This window comes from Ictidomys tridecemlineatus, chromosome 3 (assembly GCF_052094955.1).
Source record: "Ictidomys tridecemlineatus isolate mIctTri1 chromosome 3, mIctTri1.hap1, whole genome shotgun sequence".
NCBI lineage: Eukaryota > Metazoa > Chordata > Mammalia > Rodentia > Sciuridae > Ictidomys > Ictidomys tridecemlineatus.
This window is the reverse complement of record NC_135479.1, coordinates 62,097,419-62,121,434: the sequence shown is the minus strand read 5'-3', so window position 1 is coordinate 62,121,434 and position 24,016 is coordinate 62,097,419. Positions and strand designations below refer to the sequence as shown.

At 46.9% G+C, this 24,016-nt stretch overlaps 1 protein-coding gene across 5 annotated transcripts in view; it reads right to left on the bottom strand.

The window, feature by feature from the left end:
* Positions 1-19,632: 19,632 nt before the first annotated feature.
* The window catches only part of Aldh3a2 (aldehyde dehydrogenase 3 family member A2), a 52,586-nt gene continuing 48,202 nt past the window's right edge, over positions 19,633-24,016 (bottom strand). For all 5 annotated transcript variants that reach the window (XM_078042994.1, XM_078042995.1, XM_078042996.1 and 2 more), the window contains one exon: positions 19,633-20,098. The gene's annotated coding sequence lies outside the window, so the exon portion shown is untranslated. The remainder of the gene's footprint in view (positions 20,099-24,016) is intronic.

The following is a 24,016-nucleotide window of genomic DNA, read 5'->3' as shown; positions in this document are numbered from 1 at the left end:
AGGTAACAGGTGTCAAAGATTGTCTCTCCCTACAGGGAGTTATTAATTACACCCCCTTCCTGCCCAGGTCACGCCAACTTGGCCCCTCCAGCCCTTCTGCTTCTCAACTTGTGGCCATCCCACCCAGCATCTCCATGTATGCAGAAGGAGAGAGATAAGGGAAAGAGAGCAGGAGAATAAAGGAGGCCTAGGACATATAAAAAGGCAAAACACCCTCCCTTCTTGGGATTCCAGGACACCAGCTATGGCGGTTACCCCTTTCTGAATAAACTGTGCTTTATATACTTGCCTCTGTGTGCTTCTCTAATGTTATACTTCAACATGTGAGGGAGCAGAATGTCACCAGTAACCGGTGGTATTATCCCCATCTCCCTGTTTCCTACCCTTGACCCTCCACTCTCTCCTGCACCATTGCTCTCCTCTCCTGTGCTAGATCATTCCTTGTTGGTAACACCTCACACCTCATATTTAAAACCCCCTTGCCCCCAAACACCCTAAACTCTTAAGCAGTTACCTGTGCTCCATTCCCTCTAGTAAGAGAGAGCAAACTGCCCTGATTGTTGGAATGTTTTTTATGTGCACCTGAGACTTGCTGAACACATACCCAGGAAGGTGAATCATAGTAGGAAAACCAGTGTCTTCTCACAAGCCAGTCCCCTCTGGTTACTGCCTCATTTCTCTACTCTCTCCCCTTCCCAGTGAGAATCTACTGAATGGTGGTCTATTTTTGGATGTCACTTGCTTATTTCCGCTAACTTCAGCCCAGCCAGGTGAGGCTCCATCTCCTCCACCCTACCCAACCACTCTTGCCCAGTGTATCCACAACCCCCATTGATACTGAACCAGACCCACTTTGCCTGCTGCATGGTGTGCCAATCACCGAGACCACCGTATTGCAAAGCAGTTTATTCACAAAGTGGCTGAGAGTGGAAGGGGAGACCCTGTCATAGGACAGGGTGTAAGGTCAGGCAGCAGCAGCGACCAAAAGGCCACTGAACAGGGCTTTATTGAGATTTCACTCCCAGGTGGAACTCTCAGACCCGCAGAGTAAGAAGAGGGTCTGAGGAGTAAGAAGAGGGCAGGGGCTCTACCGGACTGGAATTTTTATTGGGCATAGGCAGGAAGGGAGGGCTTGGGACAGGAAAGGGAGTTTTTGGAGTCCCTTGTCCCACTGGAGTTGATAGTGGGGGGGACTGGCTGAGATCCAGGATTGGCCAGGAGTCCCCGCTGATTGACAGGCTGTTCCATCAGTGCCTGACCAGTGTTTCGCGCACACAGGCTGCTTGGTGCTTTGTTCCTAAGTCACTGCCATCGACCTGACACAGGGTATGAGGACACTTATGGAATAAGAAAGAAAAGAGATTTAGGCACAAGGAAAGGCATTTGTGGTGAAAAAGTCAGTGGTTTTGCTACAGGGGTTGCTTTATTGTAACGGGTTCACTTCATATTTTAAATATAACCTTGCTGCTCAACCACGGGCAACTTTAAAGGAACATGTTTTTGCTCCCTGTTCTCCCTCTTTCCCTCCCAACCCTGAGGGGAACAATATGAATGTTCTTCCTGTCCTGAGCCAAGTTATCTGCCCTTCTACAAGAATAATAAAACTCTGGATCTACAAATTGGAACTCCAGCTCTTTCAAGGATATAAGTTAAAACATTAATTAGCTCTAACACTAATGATATGTGGGAAAACTGCCCTCTTTTAAAGCCCTCTGTCCCCACAGGCAGTCAGCTGTGTGAACATGAGTTCATTGTCTTTCTCCTTCACCAGAAAGGCAATAAATCCTCTTTTTTCCTTTTTCTCAAAACTTTGTCCTTGTTACCGGATGGGCATCTGGGACAAGGACCAAGCTTTTGGTTTCAGTCTGTGCACATATAATCAAATTCCTTGGCTCTTCATGGCACTCATGTTCTTGAAAATGACAGCATTGGCATGGTGTGAGAATAGAATTTTCAGCCCCCTGATTTCAAAAGTTCACCAATTGGACACTTGTGCAGACCCAAGTGAAGAGTCAAGGATTGGGACAAAAGCAACTTTCAAGTCCTGAAAAGTAACCTAAGCAATCACCATACCCCACAGGTCAGAAGTGTTATCTACAGCAAAGCTATCGGGAAACAAAAAACATAGTTCTCAGCTGTGCGACTTCAAAAATGAGTGCTTTTAAAAGTCAACTAAAAGCAAGTGAAGTTCGAGGATTTGTTTAGTTATCCCTTGGTTGCACTGCTTGGGTGTCCCATAGTCTCCTGGCCACCTTCAGCTGCTGCACCTGCTACTGGAGTTGTAGGGCAAAGAATTTGGCTTCAGGGGTCCCAACAGACAATTCTGCCATCCATCCTAAAATGCTCTTTGAAGACACAAACAATGGTGTTTGGATCCACTTGTCTGCTGCTTTGATACTGCCAGTTCTCAGTGACGGTTACCAGTTACGAGTTCTGCTTCCTCAAATGTTGAATTTTGAAAAATGTTGAATTTTGAACATTAGAGAAGCCCCAAGGCAAGTGTATAAAGCAGGTTTTGTTTAAAAATCGTAACAGACTTCTTCCAAAAGGGAGAAGGTGGGGCATAGCTGGTATCCTGGTATCCCAAGAAGTGAGAGCATCCTACACTTTTTATATATTTTATACTTTCTTTGTTCTCTTGTTCTCTTCTCCCTAATCTCTCTCCTTCCTGTGCAGTGACTAGGCCCAGGAGATGCCAGAGGGATGGTCAAAAGGTGAGAAACAAGTGGGCTGGAAGAGCCAAGGTGGACTGATGGGGCAGGAAGAGAGTGGCAGCCCAGGGGGGCATTCATTAGCTGCTGTCTGTTGGTTCAGGGGTGCTTCATTAACATCCATCTGGGAGGTGCAGTTTAAGCAGGTAATCTTGGTTCTCACCATCTTCATGAGCTGGATTCAAAAGAGCTGGCTGTAACATAAAAGTAAGAAAACAGCAGAAATCCTGCAACACACAGACATGAGTTTCTCAGATCAAGGGCAGGACAGCTCTGCAACCTTAAGGGTCAGCTTCCATACTGGACCATGCTGGAAAGAGCATGCACCTGGAATCTCTTTATTCTACCTGGGGGACACACACAAAGGAGTTTTGATGGAATGTTCTTCGCCAGATAAGGCAGGGGATAATATTTCGAAGGTGGAGTTTTGCTTTGTGATGCCTTGTGGTCAGCAGATTGATTGACATCTTGGCAAGTCACCCATCTCAGATGCTGTGTGGGATCACAGGCAGAGCAAGAGGAAAGGCACACCTGTGTCGCACAGCCCAATCAGTGCGCTGCACCAGACTCGTCCCCTCATATCGCTCCAAGGTGCATAGCTCACATACAACACAGCCCTTGACACTTGGTAATCAAAGCACTCCACCAAATTAATCCCTATGGCGGATTAATTATCAGGGGATTACCGTGCTGATTATGTCAAGGCTCTCATAACTCAATCACTTCACCTCTAAACTTTCTTTCATTGTCTCCCACATGAGTTTTGCGGGGACAGCTAATATCTAAACCATAACAAGTGGTGAAGGGAGGAAAGGAATGTGAATCAACATAGCTATAATCCTGGGTTACTGGCATGAGCTCCCAGGTCATATATGGTAGAGAGCCAGAAGTATGCACAGTCAAGCAGTCTTGGTCAAACTGAAGTCGAGTTGATCATCATCTCAGGATTGGTCCAGAGGGGCCTTGTCAGCAGATAAGAAAGTCGTTGTTGCCTGGGGTGTAATTTCCACTCATCACAAGCTATTTATCAATCAGATCTGTTCCCAGAATCCAAAGTGACTGTGGGTGAAAATGACTCAGAGCAAAGGAGACAGATGCAAAATGCAAGCAGAGCTGCCAAATTTTCATCCTCATTTTCGTTACCCACTGGGCATCTTGAGGTCAAAGCAAAGACTCGGTGTTTTTAGCAAAGCAGACTCTAGGTCCTTGTAACATACTCTCAGCCACCTCTTCCCACCTCCTCCCAACATTCTCTTCTCTGATTTCCTGGATCCCACACACTTCAATTCTCCTCCCTCACAAGCTTCTGTTGCCAAATTAAAGTCTCCAGCCCTGACTCTGAGCTCCTGACTCTGAGACCCAACTTCCCTCCCTGGCATATGAACTTGGATTCTGAACAGGAACTTCACACTTACCTCCAAAAGAGAATTCTTCATTTTGCCAACATGGCACCATCCTCAGAGAGCTGCTGAGTCATTCTTGCCTCACTGCTTTCCTTCATGACCAGGACCTCAGAAACTCTCAGGAAAGATGTGCCCTTCTCTGCATTTCCCCAGCACATCCTCGCCTGAGCACCATCCCATGCTTCCCAAGTGGACATCTTTGCTCTAGTCTTGCTCCCCTGTGATTCGCTCTTCACTGAGAATACAGATGAAACCCCTAAAACAAAACTCAGGCCATGACATCCTGAGGGCCAATTTTAAAAATTAAAAGTAACAAGCATAATCCTCCTGTTGAAAATAATGCAAGAGATCTCCCCGCCTTGTATTGGATCGATTACTTTGGAAAACTGTCTTTGCCAACACTTTCTCTTTGAAATGTGTGAACACACCTTTTAGAAGCCAGAGAAGACTCTGGTTGGTTTAAGAGCCACTAATGTCTTTCTCTAGGGTCTGGGAGTCATCTCTTTAAAATGCAAATTTTGGAGACTTGCAGGGAAAAGTCTTTGCTTAAAATGCAACCATTAAAGGAACTGGCCCCCATCTCCTAGTTCCCGTGGCAGGTGTCAAAAGAGGAAATTAAAGCAAAGGTTGTAAAGTTTAAAGGTCTTGGTTGGCTTTTATTTGCACTTCTAGAATCGGGCAACACCTCATTCTACAATATAGGGTTATAGAAGGGTTGGGAAAATTGGGCCCATTTTGATTGGTGACTCTGAATTTCCTGGTTTGTTTTAAAAAGTGGCCTGCTTCAGAGTTCAGTTTATTCATTTACTTTTGCTGTGCTGGGGATTGAACCCAGGGTGCTCTACCACTGAGCTACATCCTCAGCCATTGTGGGGTTTTTAAATTTTATTTTGACATATTCTGCGGTATTGGGAGTTAGGACTACAACATATGGATTTGGGAAGGGCGTGGGGGAGGATCCCAGGATTCAGCCCATATCAGTCAGGAGGAAGTATGTGTGACAAATGATGTTGTTACGTCCTCTTACTGAGGGCTAGTTATTTTTCACCTTGAAAACATATATGAAGGGGTTATAATTGATGATATATAAGGGGATACGCTTCCTTTCTATCTTTGCAAATTCTTAACAAATTGCTTTAATGCTTATTCAATAACTAAACTATTTTGCTGAGTTGGGAGATTGTGGTTTTAATTATATTTCCCCAATACCACTCAAGGAGTTCAGAGGATGCCACCCAAACATATGCTAATTTGGCATACTGATTTGTTCAAACTAAGGGCCAGAACTATGGCTAGCACATAGTAGGTGCTTAATACATATCTGTGGAGTAAAGGAAGAAGTGAATGTGTTTAAATGGTATCACTAGTGGGGCTTTTTTGTTGTTGTTATTCTGATTCTCCTCTACCTCATGTCATCATCCTTTATGAAATTATGTAATTTTCAATGATGACAAGCTTCATATGAACCAGTTTTGTGGGATGAATCAACCCAGACGTTTTACTACTTATTTATTTTGTGTGTGTGGTCCTGGAGATTGAATCCAGGGCCTCACACAAACTAGGCAAGCACTTCTACCCCTGAGGTAAACCCCCAGCCCCAGCCCAGAAGTTTGGAGCTATATTAACAAAAAAGGCAACATCTTAATCTAAGATGATGTATCCTACTGTGTTGTAGGGACAAACGAGTCAAGGCACCGAAGATAGCAGGGAACAGTTTTATTTGGCTGCAGCCAGGTTCAGAGGGCACAGCTTTTGCTGTAATCAATCAATCCCCTGAACCCCGAATTCAGGGAGTTTCAGGGTTTTATACCCAGCATGTCAGGGGAGGGGATCAGAAGTTCACAGTCTGCAGAAGTTCACATAAAAGGCGCTTTTTCTTTCAAGTTAACCCTTCAAGGACAACACCTGAGAAGGGGAAAGCTTCTTCTCCCCTTTCTTTCCTCCCCTGCCAGCTGTTACCATGGAGCCCATTTGTAACTTATCTTAAAAACATAGATATTTCTGTGAAGCCCAGCTCAAGGCCAGAGGCCTTGTGTGCACATTTCTTCAAAGTGCTATACTGGATACATTTGTGAAAAGCTAGTAAGGGGGTGCCCAGCACCTGGAGTGCTGGTATCTTCTCAGCCAGTGGCCAAGTAAACAGGGCCACATGAAAATAGGAAGTTTATCTACATTGGACTCTTTTGCTGACAGTCCTAAACTCAGCCGTGGTGAAGCGGGCTTTTCTGTGGAGAAAGGGGGTGCCACTTCAATTGTCTTCCTCAGAGCCACTCAAGGCCCATCCATGGCGAGAGACCCAGAGGCACCACCCTGATAAATGACACTTGCCCCCTAGTCGAATGGGGAGAAGGCGAAAGTCTCGGCTGGTATCTCTACCTTCTCTCCCCACCCTTACCCACCCCCCAACAGCTCTATACAGCAAGGACATAGACCCAGTGAGAGAGTAGGAAACTGAGGTTCAGGAAGTCATGCCACTTGGCCACAGTCTCACTGTGCTGGACACAGGGACCATGGCTCAGGAGCATCTGCTCTTTGCTGACACCTTGGTGGCTCCTCAACACTTCTGCCTGAAGAGCTGTTGATGGAACTGGAAATACTCACCCTGGAGAAGAGAAGGCTCAGGATTTCCAAGGGTGTCCTCTGCATGTTTTGTAGTATCTATGGGTGGTGATTATAGATGTCTCTCATTCCCCCCTCGCCTCCTCCCTCTTCTCTTCCTCTTCTTCTTTTCCTCCTTTTCTTTCTCTTTTCCTATTGATCATAAGTATTATAACACAATTTATACTATAAACTCTTTTAGTCAAAAAGTTTCAAACCTGACCTGTTCTCCACTAATCCCTACTTCCAAAGTAGATTTGAACATAAAACAATTAAAGAGAAAAAAATACACTTAGCCTACCCCCAGTACCCTGATTCAAACTACTATTTGTTTTTTCCATTACATGGTTAAGGAATGGGCTAAAAAGCTATGTGCACAATTAGGACTCCACCCTTTTAAACAATGGCCATCAACCAAACATAAATGGCCAAGAATTGTCATAATCTGTGAGTCTCCAGGGAAAGCAGGTGACATTCCTGGATTGCCCATCACAGTCCATGACACGCTATGCCTAGTGCACGGGAGGATACCATCATCCCAATTCATAGCCCAGGATCCACAACCTCATCAAATCATTCTACTGTTCCATTGTTGCTTTTAGTGTTTAGATTCTCAGATTAAAACTTTTTTGTTTTTGTTTTTGTAATCATAGTCTCTTCCAATTTACAAACTAAAAAGCAAAGTTTCCCTCCATCGGAGGCTTCCATCTTTGTTACATTCTGCTGGTACCCTTTATCTTTTGTTGTTATAGAACAGAAAGGAAGATTTCATCTTTATTTGTTCACTCAACAAAAGTTTGTTGGGTGGACTGTTCCAGGTGCTGGGGATGGCAAACAAGCTATCATTTTGAGGACCTTATCATTTAGTCAGGATAGGCTAAGTTACACTGTCATAACAAGTTCAACTTAGAATATTTGTGGTTAACACAGTAGTGTTAGCAATCAATAGAGGGCTCTTTAGATCATAAAAAAATGAAACTTAGTTCCTATGGTGTTACCAGCTCTCAGCTGCAAATGTTGGCCCCTCTCAGTGTTACCAGCTGTCAGGTTACCAGACCTTAGAGCTACCAGCTCAGCTGAGGGCTACTCCACTCCGTTCAAAGTGTAAATCACAAAAAGGCCAAGCAATACCATGCATATGAGACTTTTGGGGGGCTCATTCTGCAGAACGATAGTGCAGAGTGTGGGCTCTCTCTCGTCCAACGAGGAGGTCCACAGAACCGGGCAGAGGAGAGTGTAGCTGTGGAGTCACTAATCAAGACTTCCAGAGACCAAGCAGGAAGTAGGGCTGATTCTATTGCACAGTTACCATGTATATCTACTCAGGCAGCAGCTAAGCAGATTACAGGCAGCCACAGTGCAATTTCTGGCCAATTCCCCTTGCAGCAATGCCGAAGTCTGGCTTGGCACAAATCAGGAGCCACTTGTCAAAAAGAAACTAACTTTATTTTTAGAACTACAAACGCCAAACAAAACAGCTCCAGGGAAAAACCCTCAGAGCCCAACTGCCAGCACCGGCTTCCACAAGCCTCTCTCCCCCACACCCGCCTCTCAACCTCCCACAATCCTCCTCCTCTTGAGGCCGATTGGCTGGGTTGCGTGGGCAGAGCCAAAGAAGTCACCCAATGAGCAGCTCCGTGGAGGAGCCAATCAGCTAGATGTTGCTGGGGCCGCTGTGAGCCAATCATCAGCTGGCAGCTGGAAGTTTGCTGGGGCCCCTTTGGCTGTGGCTCTCAACACAGCAACCAATTGAGGAGTGCACCGTGGAGCAAGGTCAGGGACTGCAACACGTGGCCTCACACCCAAGGCTGTGCCTACAGGGTAAGCGATTTGCGGCTCACACACCTGGCACTTAGCGTGGGGGAGTGGCCTGCCACACAGACACCCTTAACGTATGCCATATATGCAGTACTCCATGCATTTGTCCCCACAGTGCAGAAATTCTGCAAACAATAGCTGACTGTGTTTTCGAGAGCCTGCCCCTTCATGCTAGTTCGGCTCTTTGCTTTCAGTTGTCATGAGATGGTGAAGGAGATCCCTGTCACCACCAGGAGGCCAATCAAAGATGCCCTGTCAAGCCTTGAGGACCACTATCCACACGGGGTCTGGCAGCAGCAGCTGGGAGCAGGAGAGAAACAGCAGTAGCTGTCAGCGCACTGAAGTCCCAGGGGAAGTGTCATGGTGGTGGCAGCGGCTGTGGTGGTCAGAGCAGTGGTTTCTGGGCTAGCTGCACGAGCAGCAGCAGCTGACACAGCCAATGACAGTGTTGCTGCCTCAGCCTCAGCAGCAGCCTCTCTCTGGTGCCCAGCGTCTCCAGCAAGGACAGGGTGGAGAGATGGTGGCTTCCCCCGCAGCCTCTTGCCCTATCTGGGTCCTGAGTGATCCATTAGCATTGCAGGTGGCAGCCAGATCCCCATCCCTGCCTGGCCCAGCAGACTGGTGTGGCAGTCTGGCTGCACTCTGGAACCACGGCAGCTGTCAGCCCAGAAGCTGGACACCAGGCAAAGGGGTGCGTGCTCCCCCAGGCCCAGGCACCAACAACATCCTTTGGGGGAGACTCCGCCCTTCCTCCTCTCTTTCATCAGGAGGTTGGTGGAATTCTGCTTCACCAAGTCACCTAGAGGCTCCATCTCCATGCAGGGCTGGGTACTTCACCCAAACAAGGGAAGGAAGAATTTGAGGGGGTGCACTTCCATGTCACCTTCACTGACACCCCAAGGACCGAACCGCAGCCCATAGAGCTGAACGGGTGCTAGGAAATGTGGAGAAGCAATTTGATGAGCAGCAAATGAATGTCTGCAAATTAATGGAAGAAATGAACACACAAATAGACAGTTAAGAAAACAGCCTTCAAAAAATGCAGTGCTGTGTGTAAAGGTTAAATTTAAGTTTTTCTCTCCTGATAAGTTTAAGTTTTGCTTTTCTGTAAGTTTAAGTTCTGTTTTCCTGGAACCCGAAACTTATGTTAAAAACAGTTACTTATGTTAAAATGTACCCTGACCCAACCCAACACCCCCTGACAAAACGCATGATTATTCTGTAATGGTTATTTTGTAACAATCGCACTCTGGCACCCTAACTGCCATATGAACTTCCCTGTTTAAACACTGTATAAAAACTCTGCTTAAGCTGTACTCAGGGCTCCAGTTTCTCTCAGGAGAACTCTGGGCCCCAGCATGCTGGTTCCCGCCCCCCCCCCCCACAATAAACCCTTTGCTTTTGCATGAGACAAGTCTCTTGGTGGTTTCTTCCTCCGACGTTTGCCAGACCCTAACACTGTGCAGAGAATAATCTGCTGGCATGGTGATGACCAGTAGAGGAGGTGACCCATGCACCTGAAATGACCTTGGCCTCTTCACTGCCCATTACAGTTACCCCAGGTCATCCCCGCACCATCTCCTCTGAATAGGGAGGCCCACATCTAGAGTTCTGCGCACCACCACCAGGGCCCACTTCAGTTCCCGGTCATCTCTCTGTGCCCACACTGGAGTCCTCAGGGATCCCAATCATCACGCCTCAGGACAGGCTGGAAATAACAGAAAATCCAGATTCCAAAAGGTTAAACAATGAGAGCGTGTGTCCCCTCACACCCCAGAAGTCTGGAGGGAATGTGGAGGCCAGTCTTGGACCCAGGTCTCCTGCTCTGCTTCTGCGATTTTCTCGGCTCCGTTTCTCTTGGGGCCAGCACTATCCTTGGGTGACAGCAGGGTAGCCTCTTCTCCCGAATCCTTTTATTTCTCAGAATTTTTTTGGAGTCAATGTGACAGGCTTGGATTGACTGTCTGGACAAGCTGCGTGTGACAGATATCAGTGTTGTCAATGCCAAATCCATTCTTCCTTCCTCTTTGCTAACAGAACTCGGTTTTGAGAATTTTTCTTTAACAACGATGATGCCTAGGATCCTGAGGTTTTTATTCTTCAAGTGACTCTAACCTGCTGCCACGATTGGTATGAGTCAGTAATTCAATGTGCTTTCCAGCCACTCATGAATTAAAATGAGTGCATGACCCAGCTATGGTGTCCACTGAGGCATTCTGGAAAAACTTCTGTAGGAGATTAGCTTGACATGACTACAGCCATCTTGGTCATAACCACCATTTTACAGACCAGGTGATCATGGATTTTCCCTACAAAGCAAAAATATCATTAAGATAGTTGGCTGAGTGTGCTGTGCCCATCAGCCACTGATGCCCAGACTGTTTCTTAACAGGCGTTAAATATGTTAATAGGTTTTAAGAAAGACCAGGTACATTCTGATTGGCTGTGACCAACTTTTGCACCTCTTAAACCCTTCCTCCTCCCTTGGGGTGCAGGGACTCACCTGACTTGTTTCTGCCCAAGATGCACTTCTGTCTGTAAGTGCCCAGTAAATTGCACACTTTGTGCAATCCTGGATCTGTCTGCCTTTTTCCTTCAGTCTCAATCCCTACCACCTTGAGTAGTGGATTAGTCTGAAAAGATTCCTTCCTCCAATTTTTTAATCCATTCCAGTTGTTGCAGTAATTCACTTGCAGGTCAGCATGGGAAAAGGAAGAAAAAGAAGAAGCAGAGCAAGCAAAGCAGCAGCAGAAAAAAAGTCCTTTATTGTGTACAAGCAATCTTTTTATAGTATTGTGAACAAAGAAGGCAGCCTTCCAACATCAATAAATCAGGTCTTTCAGCTAATTAAACATAGCATACAGAAGTTTTACTTTCTAATCAGAAGTGACTCGCTTCTCATGGCTAATCTATTCTCGGCTCGGAGTATGTTGAGCTCTGCTCTTTGTTAACCACAGATAATAAAATTTTTCTCAGTGCCCTCTTAGCCCACTTGGCAGAACATCCTGTTTGCAGGCAAGTCCTCCCAAGGACAGCAGACACCTCGTTTTCAAGCATGTCCGCTGTTACCATATCTAAACCTTGAAGGAGCCTCTCGTTTGCAAGTAGGCCCTCCCAAGGACAGCAGACACCTCGTTTTCAAGCATGTCCGCTGTTACTATCTATATCTTGACAGAATATCCCGATTGCAGGCAGACTCCATCAAGGACAGTAATAGTAACACAGTTACATCTGATTCTCTATACCAGTTGCTTATAAACAACAGGAATTTATTTCTCACAATTCTGATGTCTGGGATATCCAAGATCAAGGTGCTGACAGATTTGTATGCTGGTGACAGCTCTCTTCCTGACAGTACATTGACAGCACCTTCTTGCTGGGTCCTCATGTGGCAGAAGGGGTGAGAGGGTCTCTCTTGGGTTTGTGTTTTTTTATGAAAACACCAATCATCTCACAAAGATCCTTACCTTTGAGTATCATCATCAGGGGGTAGGACTTCAAAATATGGATTTCAGGGGCTGCACAAACATTTAGACCATTGCATCTGATGAAAATAGAAGCATAAGAAAACATGGTGCCTCTTCTACTGGAATTGGCATGTCTGGATGTGACAGTTGGAATAGCACAGCCATTTTATGCCAATGAGGACAGCACCTCCAAGGTTAAGCAGATCTAACTGGGAATAATATGATAGAGATATGGAGACAACAAAGCTCTTTGAAGATAGAGCTGAGCTCTGAAACTGCCTTATCTTTGAATTTTTTGTTACTATTTTTTTTAAAAAAAGGTATTTTGAAGTGTTTTCAGGTTATTTACATTTGAAAGAATCTTAACTGATGGAGGGAATCAACCATGTTGCCAACATGTTGCCTCTTATCTCCTGTCTCCCCTGAACTGGTATCCTGCTCCCCTCCTCTTGCCTCTTGGCCCATTCCTTATGCTGCTGTCCTCCGAACAGTGCTCACTTTTCTTCTGAGAGTTCTGCTCATGCTCCCCAGGGGGTCCTCCCTCCAAGACTCCTCTTCCCCAATCCTGCAGGCTCAGGAGGTATCCTCTGAGGCCTCCTGATTCTGGCTCCTTTCTCAGACCACCCCCAAGCTCTTTACTCTGATCCAATGGGAGAGCTGGCAGTGGGTATTTGTAGTTAGGAGACCCTACATTATTCCCAACTGTGCTTCTTTTCTGCTCTATGACTATATCAGCTCCCTCATGCTCCAGAAGTCTGGAGGGAGGGTAGATGCCAGTTCTTAGACATGGATCTCCAGCTCTGCTTCTGAGGTTCTCTTGGCTCCACCAAGGGAGCAGAAACCACTCTAGGTATTTTCAGCAGAAAGAGATTCAATAAAAGGAATTTAGCTCTCTGCAAAATCATTGGAAGGGCTGGCACAGCAGGTTCTAGGCTGGGCATCCAAGAATAGTTCCTGGGTTGTACCAGTACTACCCACCAGAGTTCATCCAGAACTCTGAAGTGCAAGAACTCACTACCCAAAGATCAATAAACTGGGACTGGGAATCGGACACCATCATCTTAATTTCCTTTTGACTCCAACAAAAGAGGTGACTGGATAAAGGGATCCCCACATTCAGACCAGAGCATCTCCATTCCTTATTCGCTCAGAGAAGACAAGTCTCACAAAAGTGCCTCTAAAGAGCAGAACTTAACTCTTACCTAGAACCTTGGCTTTAAGGGAGTATGAGAAATGTGGGTTTTAGCTTTCTGACCATTGATGCGCAGAGAGCTGTGAACAGAAATGGGGAATGATGCTGGAGCCCATTCTCACATCCAGCGCGGTGAGTAAGGTCTAGTGCATGGCTCAGCAACTCGGAGCCCATGTCTTGTTCTACAAATTGATTACACTATGCATGCTTAACTCTTAGCAGTGATGTGGGGATTGAATGAGATCATTCACGTAAACCTCTTGGCACCTTGCCTTAGCAATAGATGATGAATGTGAGATATTTTTGATATTTTTGTTTCAGATACTTCCTAACTTGACACCTTAATCTGAAATAGGCTCCAGATGTCTTTCGGTTGGTAGAAAGTTTGCAGAAGATATAGAAAAAGCGGGCTTGAGAGGGTGGTCCTGTGATGAGTCAGGGACAACCAAGGCCCTTGGGTCATCTGGAGCCTCTCTGGACAGGCTGCTTCCTGAGCTCCTCCCAAGCAGCTGCTCAGTCATGCCAGGCAAAGCAAACTCTCCAGCCAGAGATGTTATATAAGCTGCATTTTTTGTTTACAGGAAAATTTGAAAACATCAACGGGGCTTGGCCTAAGTTGCTTAATTCCTAAAGTCAACAAAAATTGGGCAAGTAAGGCAGGCATGTGCAAAGCATCTGCTTAGGCCCAGAGCCAGGGCTAGCACAGGCAGCGCCTGGTCATCTCTAGCTCAGCCTACTCTTGGTCCCAAGATTCAAAATCTGAAATGCCTGGGGGAAGCCATGTACTCGTGGATGCACGGCTTCCACGCACACTCACTATAGGCCTGGACTCTCTGCCAGGTGCTGAAGTTCTCTGCCCTGGTGGCAGCCCTGTATTCTGCCATACTCTGGAAGGCTCAGAATGCTCTGGAAGATCTCTCTAGGCATTTCCCAACACTTCAGACAGGGTTCAGTCTCTTTAGCAAAGCAGGAAGAGTGGGAGGCACTTCAGCTGGAGAGGGAAGACAGGTAAGTGGAGAGAGGATGTCTCCTCCTTACTGTCCCAAACTTCTAAAGCTCACAGCCTTTGTTCTCTCACATGACAATGGTGCTGAGCCGGTGCCAAGCTTCACAAGCAACTGCCTTGCCCCTCCTGGGAATTCTTCCCAGGGCTGGTCCCAGGCTGCTGCATTCACAGAACATCTTTCCTTTGAGCAGGAGCCAAACATGATCTCACAAGTCCTCATGTGGCCTTCTGGGAAATCAATGTTTGTGCTGGTAAATGTTTGGCTTGAGAAAGAACCCTGTTTTCTAAAGTTCGTATGCTTTACAGGAGATTACAGGGTTGGTAAATGGAAGAAACTGGAGTAACATTATCTTTACCTCAAGAAAGGCAAAGGGGTAAGGGCAGAGAAGATCCAGATCCAGATAGATGACCTAGCAGGAGGACAATCAGGCTTCCTGCGCATCCTGACACTGAGTTCTTTATCAGGCCAACAGTGACTACACCAAAACAAATATGTTTTCCTTCTGCTTCTGCTCCTAAGCTGGTGCTCGTTGTGATGCGGGTTAGAGAGGCTACCGCATAGCACTCGTGCATTACTCCTTCATCCTGCGCCTGGGGCAGACATTGAAAATTGATCACCACACACTTTTCTGCTGAATTATCAGAGGTTCACAGCACAGCAGTACTGGACAATGCGGCCAATTGTGCAGAAATAGCAAGCTGGAGAAGATCAGTTTGCTATTCGTTATGGTTGAAGGTTTATTCCTGAGACAGAGGAGAAGGATCTCATATTCCCCAAAAGATACTGTATTTTTCTTTCTTCCATCTTTGTGTGTGAGTGCCTGCACATGTGGGGTGTGTTTGTTACTAAGAATTGAACCCAGGGGCACTCTACCACGCAGCTGCGGGACTCTATCATGGTCCTAGCCCATTTTATTTTTTATTTTGAGAGAGGGTCTCATTAAGTTGTCCACTCTGGCCTCAAACTTGTGAACCTCCTGCCTCAACCTCCCAAGCAGCAAGAATTACAGTCATGTATCACCGTATACCAGCCTCTTTTTTCCATCTTTGACATCTGCCTCACAACCAGCAGGTTACATCAGACACCCATGACTCCTCCAGGAAACATTTGCTTTGGCTGCAGCAACGTTCAGTTGCATATCCATCTCAGATAGCTCTGCCCTATGGTGTCTCTGGAGAACTCCACCCCTCTGCAGCCATTTCAGCCGTCCACACCCGGGACTTCCAGGAGCCATTCCCCCATCCATGACTAAGGACACTGTGTGCATGTGTGTGAGCCCACACTGTTTTGTTTTGTTTTAACTTAAGCAGTCTTCTTTACCTTATCAGCACAGTTCATTGTGCGACTCCCTCTTATGATGCAGCACAAATCCTAATAAAACCTCTTTGGGATAGTTTTATTTTGCCTACTCATGATTGCTATCTTGAGTAGAACAGGCTGAGCTGGTATCACTGAGGCTGCTGGTACTAAAAATGGCCAACAGCAGGAACCGATAACACTGAGGGCAGCTGGATTCCAGAGAGCTGTGGGTGAGAAACTGATGTGACTCCATTTTTGAAAATAAATAAATAACAGCAGCTTCTACCTCAAGGCCTGTCCTAAGGAAGGGGGTGTGACCCTTGTCCTTGGAAAAACCCACAGAGCCTTCTTGGCAGATAGCCACCCTGCTGAGTTGTTTGTCTGCAAATAACAGGAGAGGTCTGAGGCGCCAGGTGCCCCTGACTCAGTCAGGCTAGGTGAGGACCCATAGCAACCCCCTAGCAACCACCAATCAACATGAGACAGGGAAAATACCTGGGATGCCAGATGACCCCCCCAGTAGTTTATGGTGGTTGATAACATGTTGGGAAACCATGTAGTTTAGCATATACACCCCTCGTGGCCTAAACCAATCAGTTCAAACGAACCCCCCCTCTTGTATTAACCAATCACCCCTACCCAACTTGTTCCCACCAGTGAGTGTGCTAATCAATGTTAAGAGTTGTTGTTTGATTTTCCCTTGGTATGGAATGATTTGCTGTGTGATGTTGTGACACATAGAATATCCCCCCAAAAACCTATAAAATCTTGTTGTAGGGACAAATGAGGCAAGGCACTGAAGATAGCAGGAAACAGTTTTATTTGGCTGCAGCCAGGTTCAGGGGGCACAGCTTTTGCTGTAATCAATCAATCCCCTGAACCCCGAGTTCAGGGAGTTTCAGGGTTTTATACCCAGCATGTAAGGGGAGGGGCTCAGAAGTTCACAGTCTACAGAAGTTCACATAAAAGGAGCTTTTTCTTTCACTGTTCTGGGCAAGTTAACCCTTCAAGGAAACACCTGAGAAGGGGAGAGCTTCTTCTCCCCTTTCTTTCCTCCCCTGCCAGCTGTTACCATGGAGCCCATTTGTAACTTATCTTAAAAACGTAGATATTTCTGTGAAGCCCACTCAAGGCCAGAGGCCTTGTTTGCACATTTTTACAAAGTACTATACTGAAAACGTTTGTGAAAAACTAGTAAGGGGGTGCCCAGCACCTGGAGCACTGGTATCTTCCCAGCCAGTGGCCAAGTAAACAGAGCGACATGAAAATAGGAAGTTTATCTACATTGAACTCTTTTGCAGAGATTCTTTTGCTGACAGTCCTAAAATCAGCCATGGTGAAGAGGGCTTTTCTGTGGAGAAAGGGGGTGCCACTTCAATCTCACTGAACAAAGGACCAGGACTCACTCCCTGGGACCGCTGCATCGGAACGGTTGTGAGTCCAGGCTCGAGCTTGCAATAAAGACTCTTGTGTGATTGCATCGGATTCGGCTCCTAGAGGTCTATTGGGGACCCATGAATCTGGCATTACATCGGTAACTGCTGGCTTTGGCTACTGGGAGATCAACGGGGAGAGCTGCTAACACTGGGAGGTGAGAACCACTGACACTCAAGGATCAGGGCTGCTAACACTAAGAGTTGAGAGCTGCTGGCATTCAAAGCTCAGAGCTGACAACACTAAGGGATCTGTGCTTTGCCTAATCATGATCTCTGTCAAAACTGAGCAAAAGAAGCCTCAGTTGATGATAGGTTATATCTCCTCCCGAACTCACGTTGAAACTTAACTGCCATTGGTATTAAGAAGTGGGACTTTTAAGAGGTGATTAGTCCAGAAGGACTCTGCCCTCATGAATGGACTGATGAAAGCAGGTTTGGTTTTGATATACCGCTGGTGATTGGTGACAAGTCTTAACTTCCCCACATACTGAAGTTTGAACATTAGAGAAGCATGCCGGGTTTATTTAAAAGGAGGTAACATAGACTTCTCCTGCGAGGGAGAAGGGGGCCATTGCTGGTAACCTGGTATCCCCAGAAGCGAGGTGTTCTGCCCTTTTTAATATGTCCTAGGCTTCCTTTGTTCTCCTGCCTTTCCCCCTCTTATCTTTCTCCTTCCTGCATAAGTGACTAGGCCCAGGAATGCTCGGTGGGAGGGCCCAAAGGTGGGAAACAGGTGGGCTGAAGGGGGAAGGGCAGGATGGAGTAGACCAGGACACATTAACAACATTATTGCTCCCTATAGGGAGGGGCAATTCCTGGGACAGGTTACCTTGGCAACAGGGTGGAGGGGGGGCAGGGTTTTGATAAGATCCCTCAGGGGACAGTCTCCAACTTCCCAGACTCACTCAAAATTGGCCTCCTAGATCCGACCTGACTCTATCTACCTGACTCTATTTACCTATCTACACTGACTGCCTAATTCTGGCTTCATTATCACAGAGGTGGATTCATTATAAAAGGGGCAGTTTGGCCCCCTTTTACTTCTCTCATGGGATGGCACAGCAGGAAGACCTTTGCCAGATGCTGGCCCCTCAATTCTAGGATTTCCCAGCCTTTAGAACTACAAGAAAATGAATTTCTGTTCATAATATATTACCCAGTTTCAGCAGGAGTGTCAGAATTAGGAGAACAAGTGACTGTAAAGGTAAAATTTCCAAGCTGATTCTAAGCCGCAGAGCCTGAGTTAAAGTGTAAGAAGACCAGGCATCCTAAAGTTTCCAAAGTGCAGGGCTTGGGTTAAAAAGTAAAAGACTAGGTATTGTTAAAATCCCTCTGCTACCCCCAAAACCTGTAATCCCTGTAGCTGTTAGGACAATACTGGAACTGCCCAGTAAATATTTCCACTGACTTTCTGGTTGTTTAATAGCTAAGGGTTCCGAGTTGCTTGGCACGTAGGCATTGCGGGACCTAAACCAATCAGTTTAAATGTGTACCCCACTTAGGAGCACCAATCACCCCTGTCCAATCTGTTCCCGCCAATGTATGCACTAATCCTGACTTAGGGTTGTTGTTCAATTTTCCCGCGCCTCATGATGATTTTTTTTTTTTTAATTTTTTATTTTTTCCTCATGATGATTTGTTCTGATGTATGCAAAGCCCCCCACCCTCTCCAAAAAGTGTACTTAAGCTCCACTTGAACTCTGCTCTGGGCTCTGGGCTGTTCTCCCTTCTTGAGTGAGCACAGAGTCCCAGCGCGCTGGAATGGATCCCCAATAAATCCCCTTTTGCCAGTTGCATGGAGTCAGTCTCTTGGGTGGTCTCTCCCTCCTCCGACGCTCCGCCGGACCCTAACATGACCAGGAGCAAAGGAGAAACCTGGCCTCAGAGACCCCACTGTTGAGATCCTCCGGGAATATTGGGAAAGAAGGGATAATCTTGACCTAGAGTGGGTAACAGGCCTCTCCTGACTCCCAATCCCTCTCTCTTTCCTGATCTCTATAGGCTACAGGCCTGAGGCCAGTCTAAAACTGACCTGGGCAGAGAACCCCAGGCTCCTTAGCTCAGGACTCTACCATGATGCCCGGCTAGTATAGGAGCATCCCAACACCTGGGGCTGCTGATCCAGGCCCTTCTGTCAGTGCAGCACTTCCTGCTGCCACCCCCAATACCCCCACGTGCTGGTCATTGCCCCCCCCCCACCAGTTGAATGGCCTGAGATGCTCCCACCCACTCTCTCTCTCAATCTTTTGTGGGCTCCCAATGCACCCGCTGGTCCTTATGACTTTGAATGTGGCTCAGTCTGGGCACTGAATGAATATATTCCCACCTGGTTGTGGGGCTGCTGGGTTCCTAAGTTGGATTTGTCTGTCAAGCCCACTTGGGGCCACCCAGGACTGCTAATGTCCATTTCTACCCCTTGAATGGGACTTCCTTCAGCAAGATGTTCAAGCTGTGGGGACACCTGCAGGGTCTCCAGCAGGGGGCAAGGGCATGGGGTTGGCATTGAGCCACAGTGTGGCAAGACTGACAGACAACACTGCTGCTCCTGGCTGGCTCACAGGTGAGCCTCTGACCCACATTCTATACATTTTCCCAAACTACAGAACATCTGATTTTCCACGTTAGATCGCAGACCATCTCTATCAGTAAACAACCTTGATGTAAAGGGGCTTACAGCCTCCTTCCCCCGGCTCCACGGCTCCACGGTTTTTAAATAGCTTTATTGAGATACAATTCACACAACCACATTCACCTTTTTCGGGCATACAATTTAGTGGGTTTAGTGCATTCACAGGTATGTGTGACCCTCAGCACAACACAATTTTAGAACATTTTAACCACTCCAAGGGAGACCCTGAACCTCTCGGGGCTGTCATCCTCAGTCCTCGTCCCATCTCCAGAAATCATTCACCGACTCCGTCTCTCCCAACCCACCTGTTTTGGCTTTTCACATCAAACATGTATGTGTTCTTTCACATCTGACTTCTTCCACTTAGTGCGATGTTTTCAAGGTTCCGCCATGATGTAGCATGGATCAGTACTCCATGCATTCCTTGATGGTGGAATGATATTATACGGTGTGAAGAGACCACAGTTTGTTCATCCTTTTATCAGTTGACAGACGCTTGGGTTGTCTCCACTTTGGACTATTGTGAAGAAGGCTGTGGCTGCATTTACCAGTGACATGTAAAAGAAAAAGGGCATTTTTCTTAGAAATCTTTCCATTTTCTAGTGTATTTTATTTTTTAAAGCAATTTTAGGCTTAAAGAAAACTCTTGTTCTTTTTTTGATTTTTTTTTTTTTAGTTGTCAAGGATTTTATTTGGTTGATTTACATGTGGTGCTGAGAATTGAACCCAGTGCCTCACACAGGCCAGGCAAGTGCTCTACCATTGAGCCACAACCTCAGCCCCAAACTCTTGTTCTTATACCCCTTTACAGCTACCCCACCACCCTGTCATGTTCCCCTGTTGTTAACATCTTGCATGAGGATGCTGTGTGTGTTCCAATGGATTCGCCAATATTGATTCATCATTATGAACTAAAGAAGTCCACAGTGTACATTTGGGTTCACTCTGTGCTATTCATTCTATGAGTTTTGATGAATATCTGGTGGCATGGATTCACATTACAGTGTTCTACAGAGGAGTAAAAGTCCTGTGTGCTCCACCTATCCACCCATCCCACCTTCCCCCACCCCCTGGCAACTCATGATCTTTTTTTTTTTTAATATTTTTAGTTGTAGTTGAACACGATACCTTTATTTTATTTAGGGAGGTCTTGGACCTGGTAAAGCATAACTGAGTGAGAAAAGGTTGACTGAGACCCCAGCCTCAGACTGTACCTGGCCATCATTTGTTCTGAGAGCCAATTACATGACCCTTCTTCCCAATGGGCCCAGCCTTCCTTGTGCCCACAATGACTGAGTCCTGGTGCTTTGTAAATTCCTTCTGGCACAGGAGGCTGCTGGGGATGGAACTGCTCATCCCTACCCCAGCGAGCAAACTTCCCCTGGCTGCTTGGAAGCCTCCTTACCCCATGTATCTCCCCTACCCTGTCCCAATCTCTGCCTCCTGCCATTCCCAGAATTTTGTAGCTTTAGGTCTGTTACAGTTTGAATCTGGAGTGTCCCCCAAAGGCTCATGTGTTGAAGGCTTGGTCCCCAGTTGGTGGTTCTCTTAGGAGGCTATAGGAACTTAGGGTGTAGTCAGGAGAGCAAGGTCCCTGGGGAAGTGCCCAGGATATATTTTGTCCCTGGACTCTTCTGATCTCTGCTTCCTAGCTGCTATGAGGTGAGCAATTTCATACCACCAGTTGCTGCATGCCATGATGTTCTGACTGACCACAGACCAAAAGCAACAAGGCCAAGTGACCATGGACTGAAACCTCTAAACCATGAGCCAAAATAAATCTTTCCTCCTTAAAATTGATTTTCTCAGTTATTTTGACACAGCGACCAAAATCTATCTAACATGGCATTTTCCTTCCCTGTGAGGGTACGGGGAAGGCCCAAGTCTCCTGAGAAAAGAACACCAAGTTCAGGGGAACTGCTCTGCCCTGTCTCAGTGATCAAGTAAGAGGAATGGGTTCTATAGAAAAGGAGAAGAGAGATGGAGGATGGAAGAGGAGGGGAGAGACAGAAGGGAGACTGGTGGTGGATTACAGAAGCTGCAGACTCTCAGCCATAGAGATATGGAGGTTGTTCCTCCTTCATTAAATGTTGGTCCACAGAAGGGGCAGAAGGGGCAGTCTGGGTGTTGACGTGCATGCAGCTTCCACTTGTATCGTGGAATGTCTTGTCTTCTGGTGCAGCTCCTTGCTGAGAAGCCCTGTGAAGGAGGAAGTAGTGCTCTGTGTGACAGCTAAGAACAGGCACCCCCACCACCTGTGAGTGAGCCCTGAGATCAAACTAGTCCGGTTGAGCCCCAGGTGACAACAGTCACAGCCAGGACCAGGTGGACAAAGACCAGCCAGCTCACCTCAGGCAACCTAGAGTCATGATGTGAATGTTTGAAGACACCAGGTTCTGGTGACATGTATTATGCAGTAATAGAAAACCAGAACAGAACGTGCTGGCCCGTTCTGCACAGCAACCCATCCCTTGGAAGGGCCACACTGCACCACTCCAGGTGGTTCCTGACTCTTCTCCTTCTGACCCTTTCTGTCTCCTTTCCCATCATAGGTTGGTCCTTTTCTCAATCTTCCTAGAGTTTGTCTCTGGGACTGAAGGTGTTTGGAGCTGTCAGCTCGGGGGGGGGGGGGGGGTCTCCCTTGGATAATCTTGAGAGTTTGAAATGCCACGATTCTTTTCTCAAGGATGGCTGCTCAGTTCTCTTCGATACCCCCTGCTAACAATTCTTCCCCTCCTCCATCTTTTGCCAATTATCACAAGTTAGTTTCTATCATTTTCATCAAAGAGCCATTATTGACACAGAAATTGGTGTTAGGGAGGAAATCATAGGCCATGTACCCCAAGGGAAATAGTGGGGAAGGGTGGGAACACATTATCATCTGGAAGGGGAGAGGTTGTAGATGTCATGGGGACTGGCTTTCATAATCTAGGGGAACATTAGCCCCTGTTTGAAAGAGATGAGCTGCTGATCAGTCCCCAGTGTGTGGTATCTGAGACATGGTTGTTGGACAGAGAAGAGGCAGAGGCTGAAATCTCAAAGTTCTTACCTGGTTACAGGATGAGGCTCAGGTCTGTCTTTAAAAACCTCATTTTGGCTTCCACGGGATGAATTCCAGAAAAGCAAACCCAGAGGGTGGATGAGCCTACTGATTGCTGTGCAACCCAAGCTAAATTTGCTAGCACCATAATAAATACAGGGCCTTTGTTGGGAAAGAGAGGCATCACACCACTGGAAGGTCATACCCTGGGAGATCTGGAGGACTAGAGAGCCCTGAAACCCACACCTCGAGGAAGCAGTTCCCACTGTGCCACCTTCGATGGCAGTGGGGAGGGGCGGGCAGCAGCTCCTGCACTGCAGCAGTAAGTTGATAACTCACCTGGTTGAACCAGCCAATCTGGGTTTTGAAATTTTGGATGTGTGGGAGAGAAGAATTTGGTGACGAAGAAATAAATGTTTAAATAAAGAGTGCAGAAACTTCTATCACAACAATTCTGGGTAATATGGTGGGAACGGATTTTGAAGATGCTAAGACAAAGATATGCCCTCAGAGAAGATGAACTGACCTTCTGAAAGATCTGTGGGTCAGCACTCTGAAAAGCTTTGACCCCAAAGAATACCAAGCAGATGGTGGGTCATTTGCATGAAACACCATCCATCTTGGTAAGAACGGGGGAGTGAGTGGATTCATGTTTACTTTTTACTGTCCTGCCTGAGCCCCCATAACTGGGGCCTCTGATACCTCCCCATCGTCACACACCCCTCTCTGCACAGCATGGCTTCTGAGTGCAAGATACACAGTCCTGTGACAGGAGCTAAGCAATGGAAGGCCAAGAGAGTGACCGCTTACCCATGTGCTCTGTCACCTGGAAGCAGCTGGCTTCACATAACAGACCCTGGGGCTCAGAGCCACCAGGGGATGAGGGAAGATTTGGGCCAAACTTTGAGAAGAAGCCAACTGACCAGCGGAGAGCCAGCCAAAGACAAGAGGAACACAGAAAAGTCATCGAAGGAGTGAAGTAATAAATGCTAGCAATTACCCTGTAGCTAGGGTGTCAGGGGTTCCAACTGTATTTCCTCTCCTTTTGTGTCCTATGACAATAATCACAATGGCAATAAAATGTCTTCCCTCTTTGTGACATGGGGATATGTTCACAGATTTCCCTGACCTCCAATGAAAAACAATTGGGACCGCAACCTTGACTCACTCCTCTCCTCACCCCCATGTTCAGCTGCCTGCATGCGGTGAGGGTGCATGTCAGAGGCCCCGGAGGACGTTGGTGGGATGTGGATGCAATGACCTTCAGGTGCTGCTCTGCAATACACTAGGCCACAAGAGGGCGCACTCCCTGGGGCTTCTGGCTTGCCAGCGGACCTGGAGACTGGGCTGGATCCTAGCTGCAATTTACCAGCAGAAAGACATTTCAAGCGTGTGCCTTGGCCATACTCGGGATGA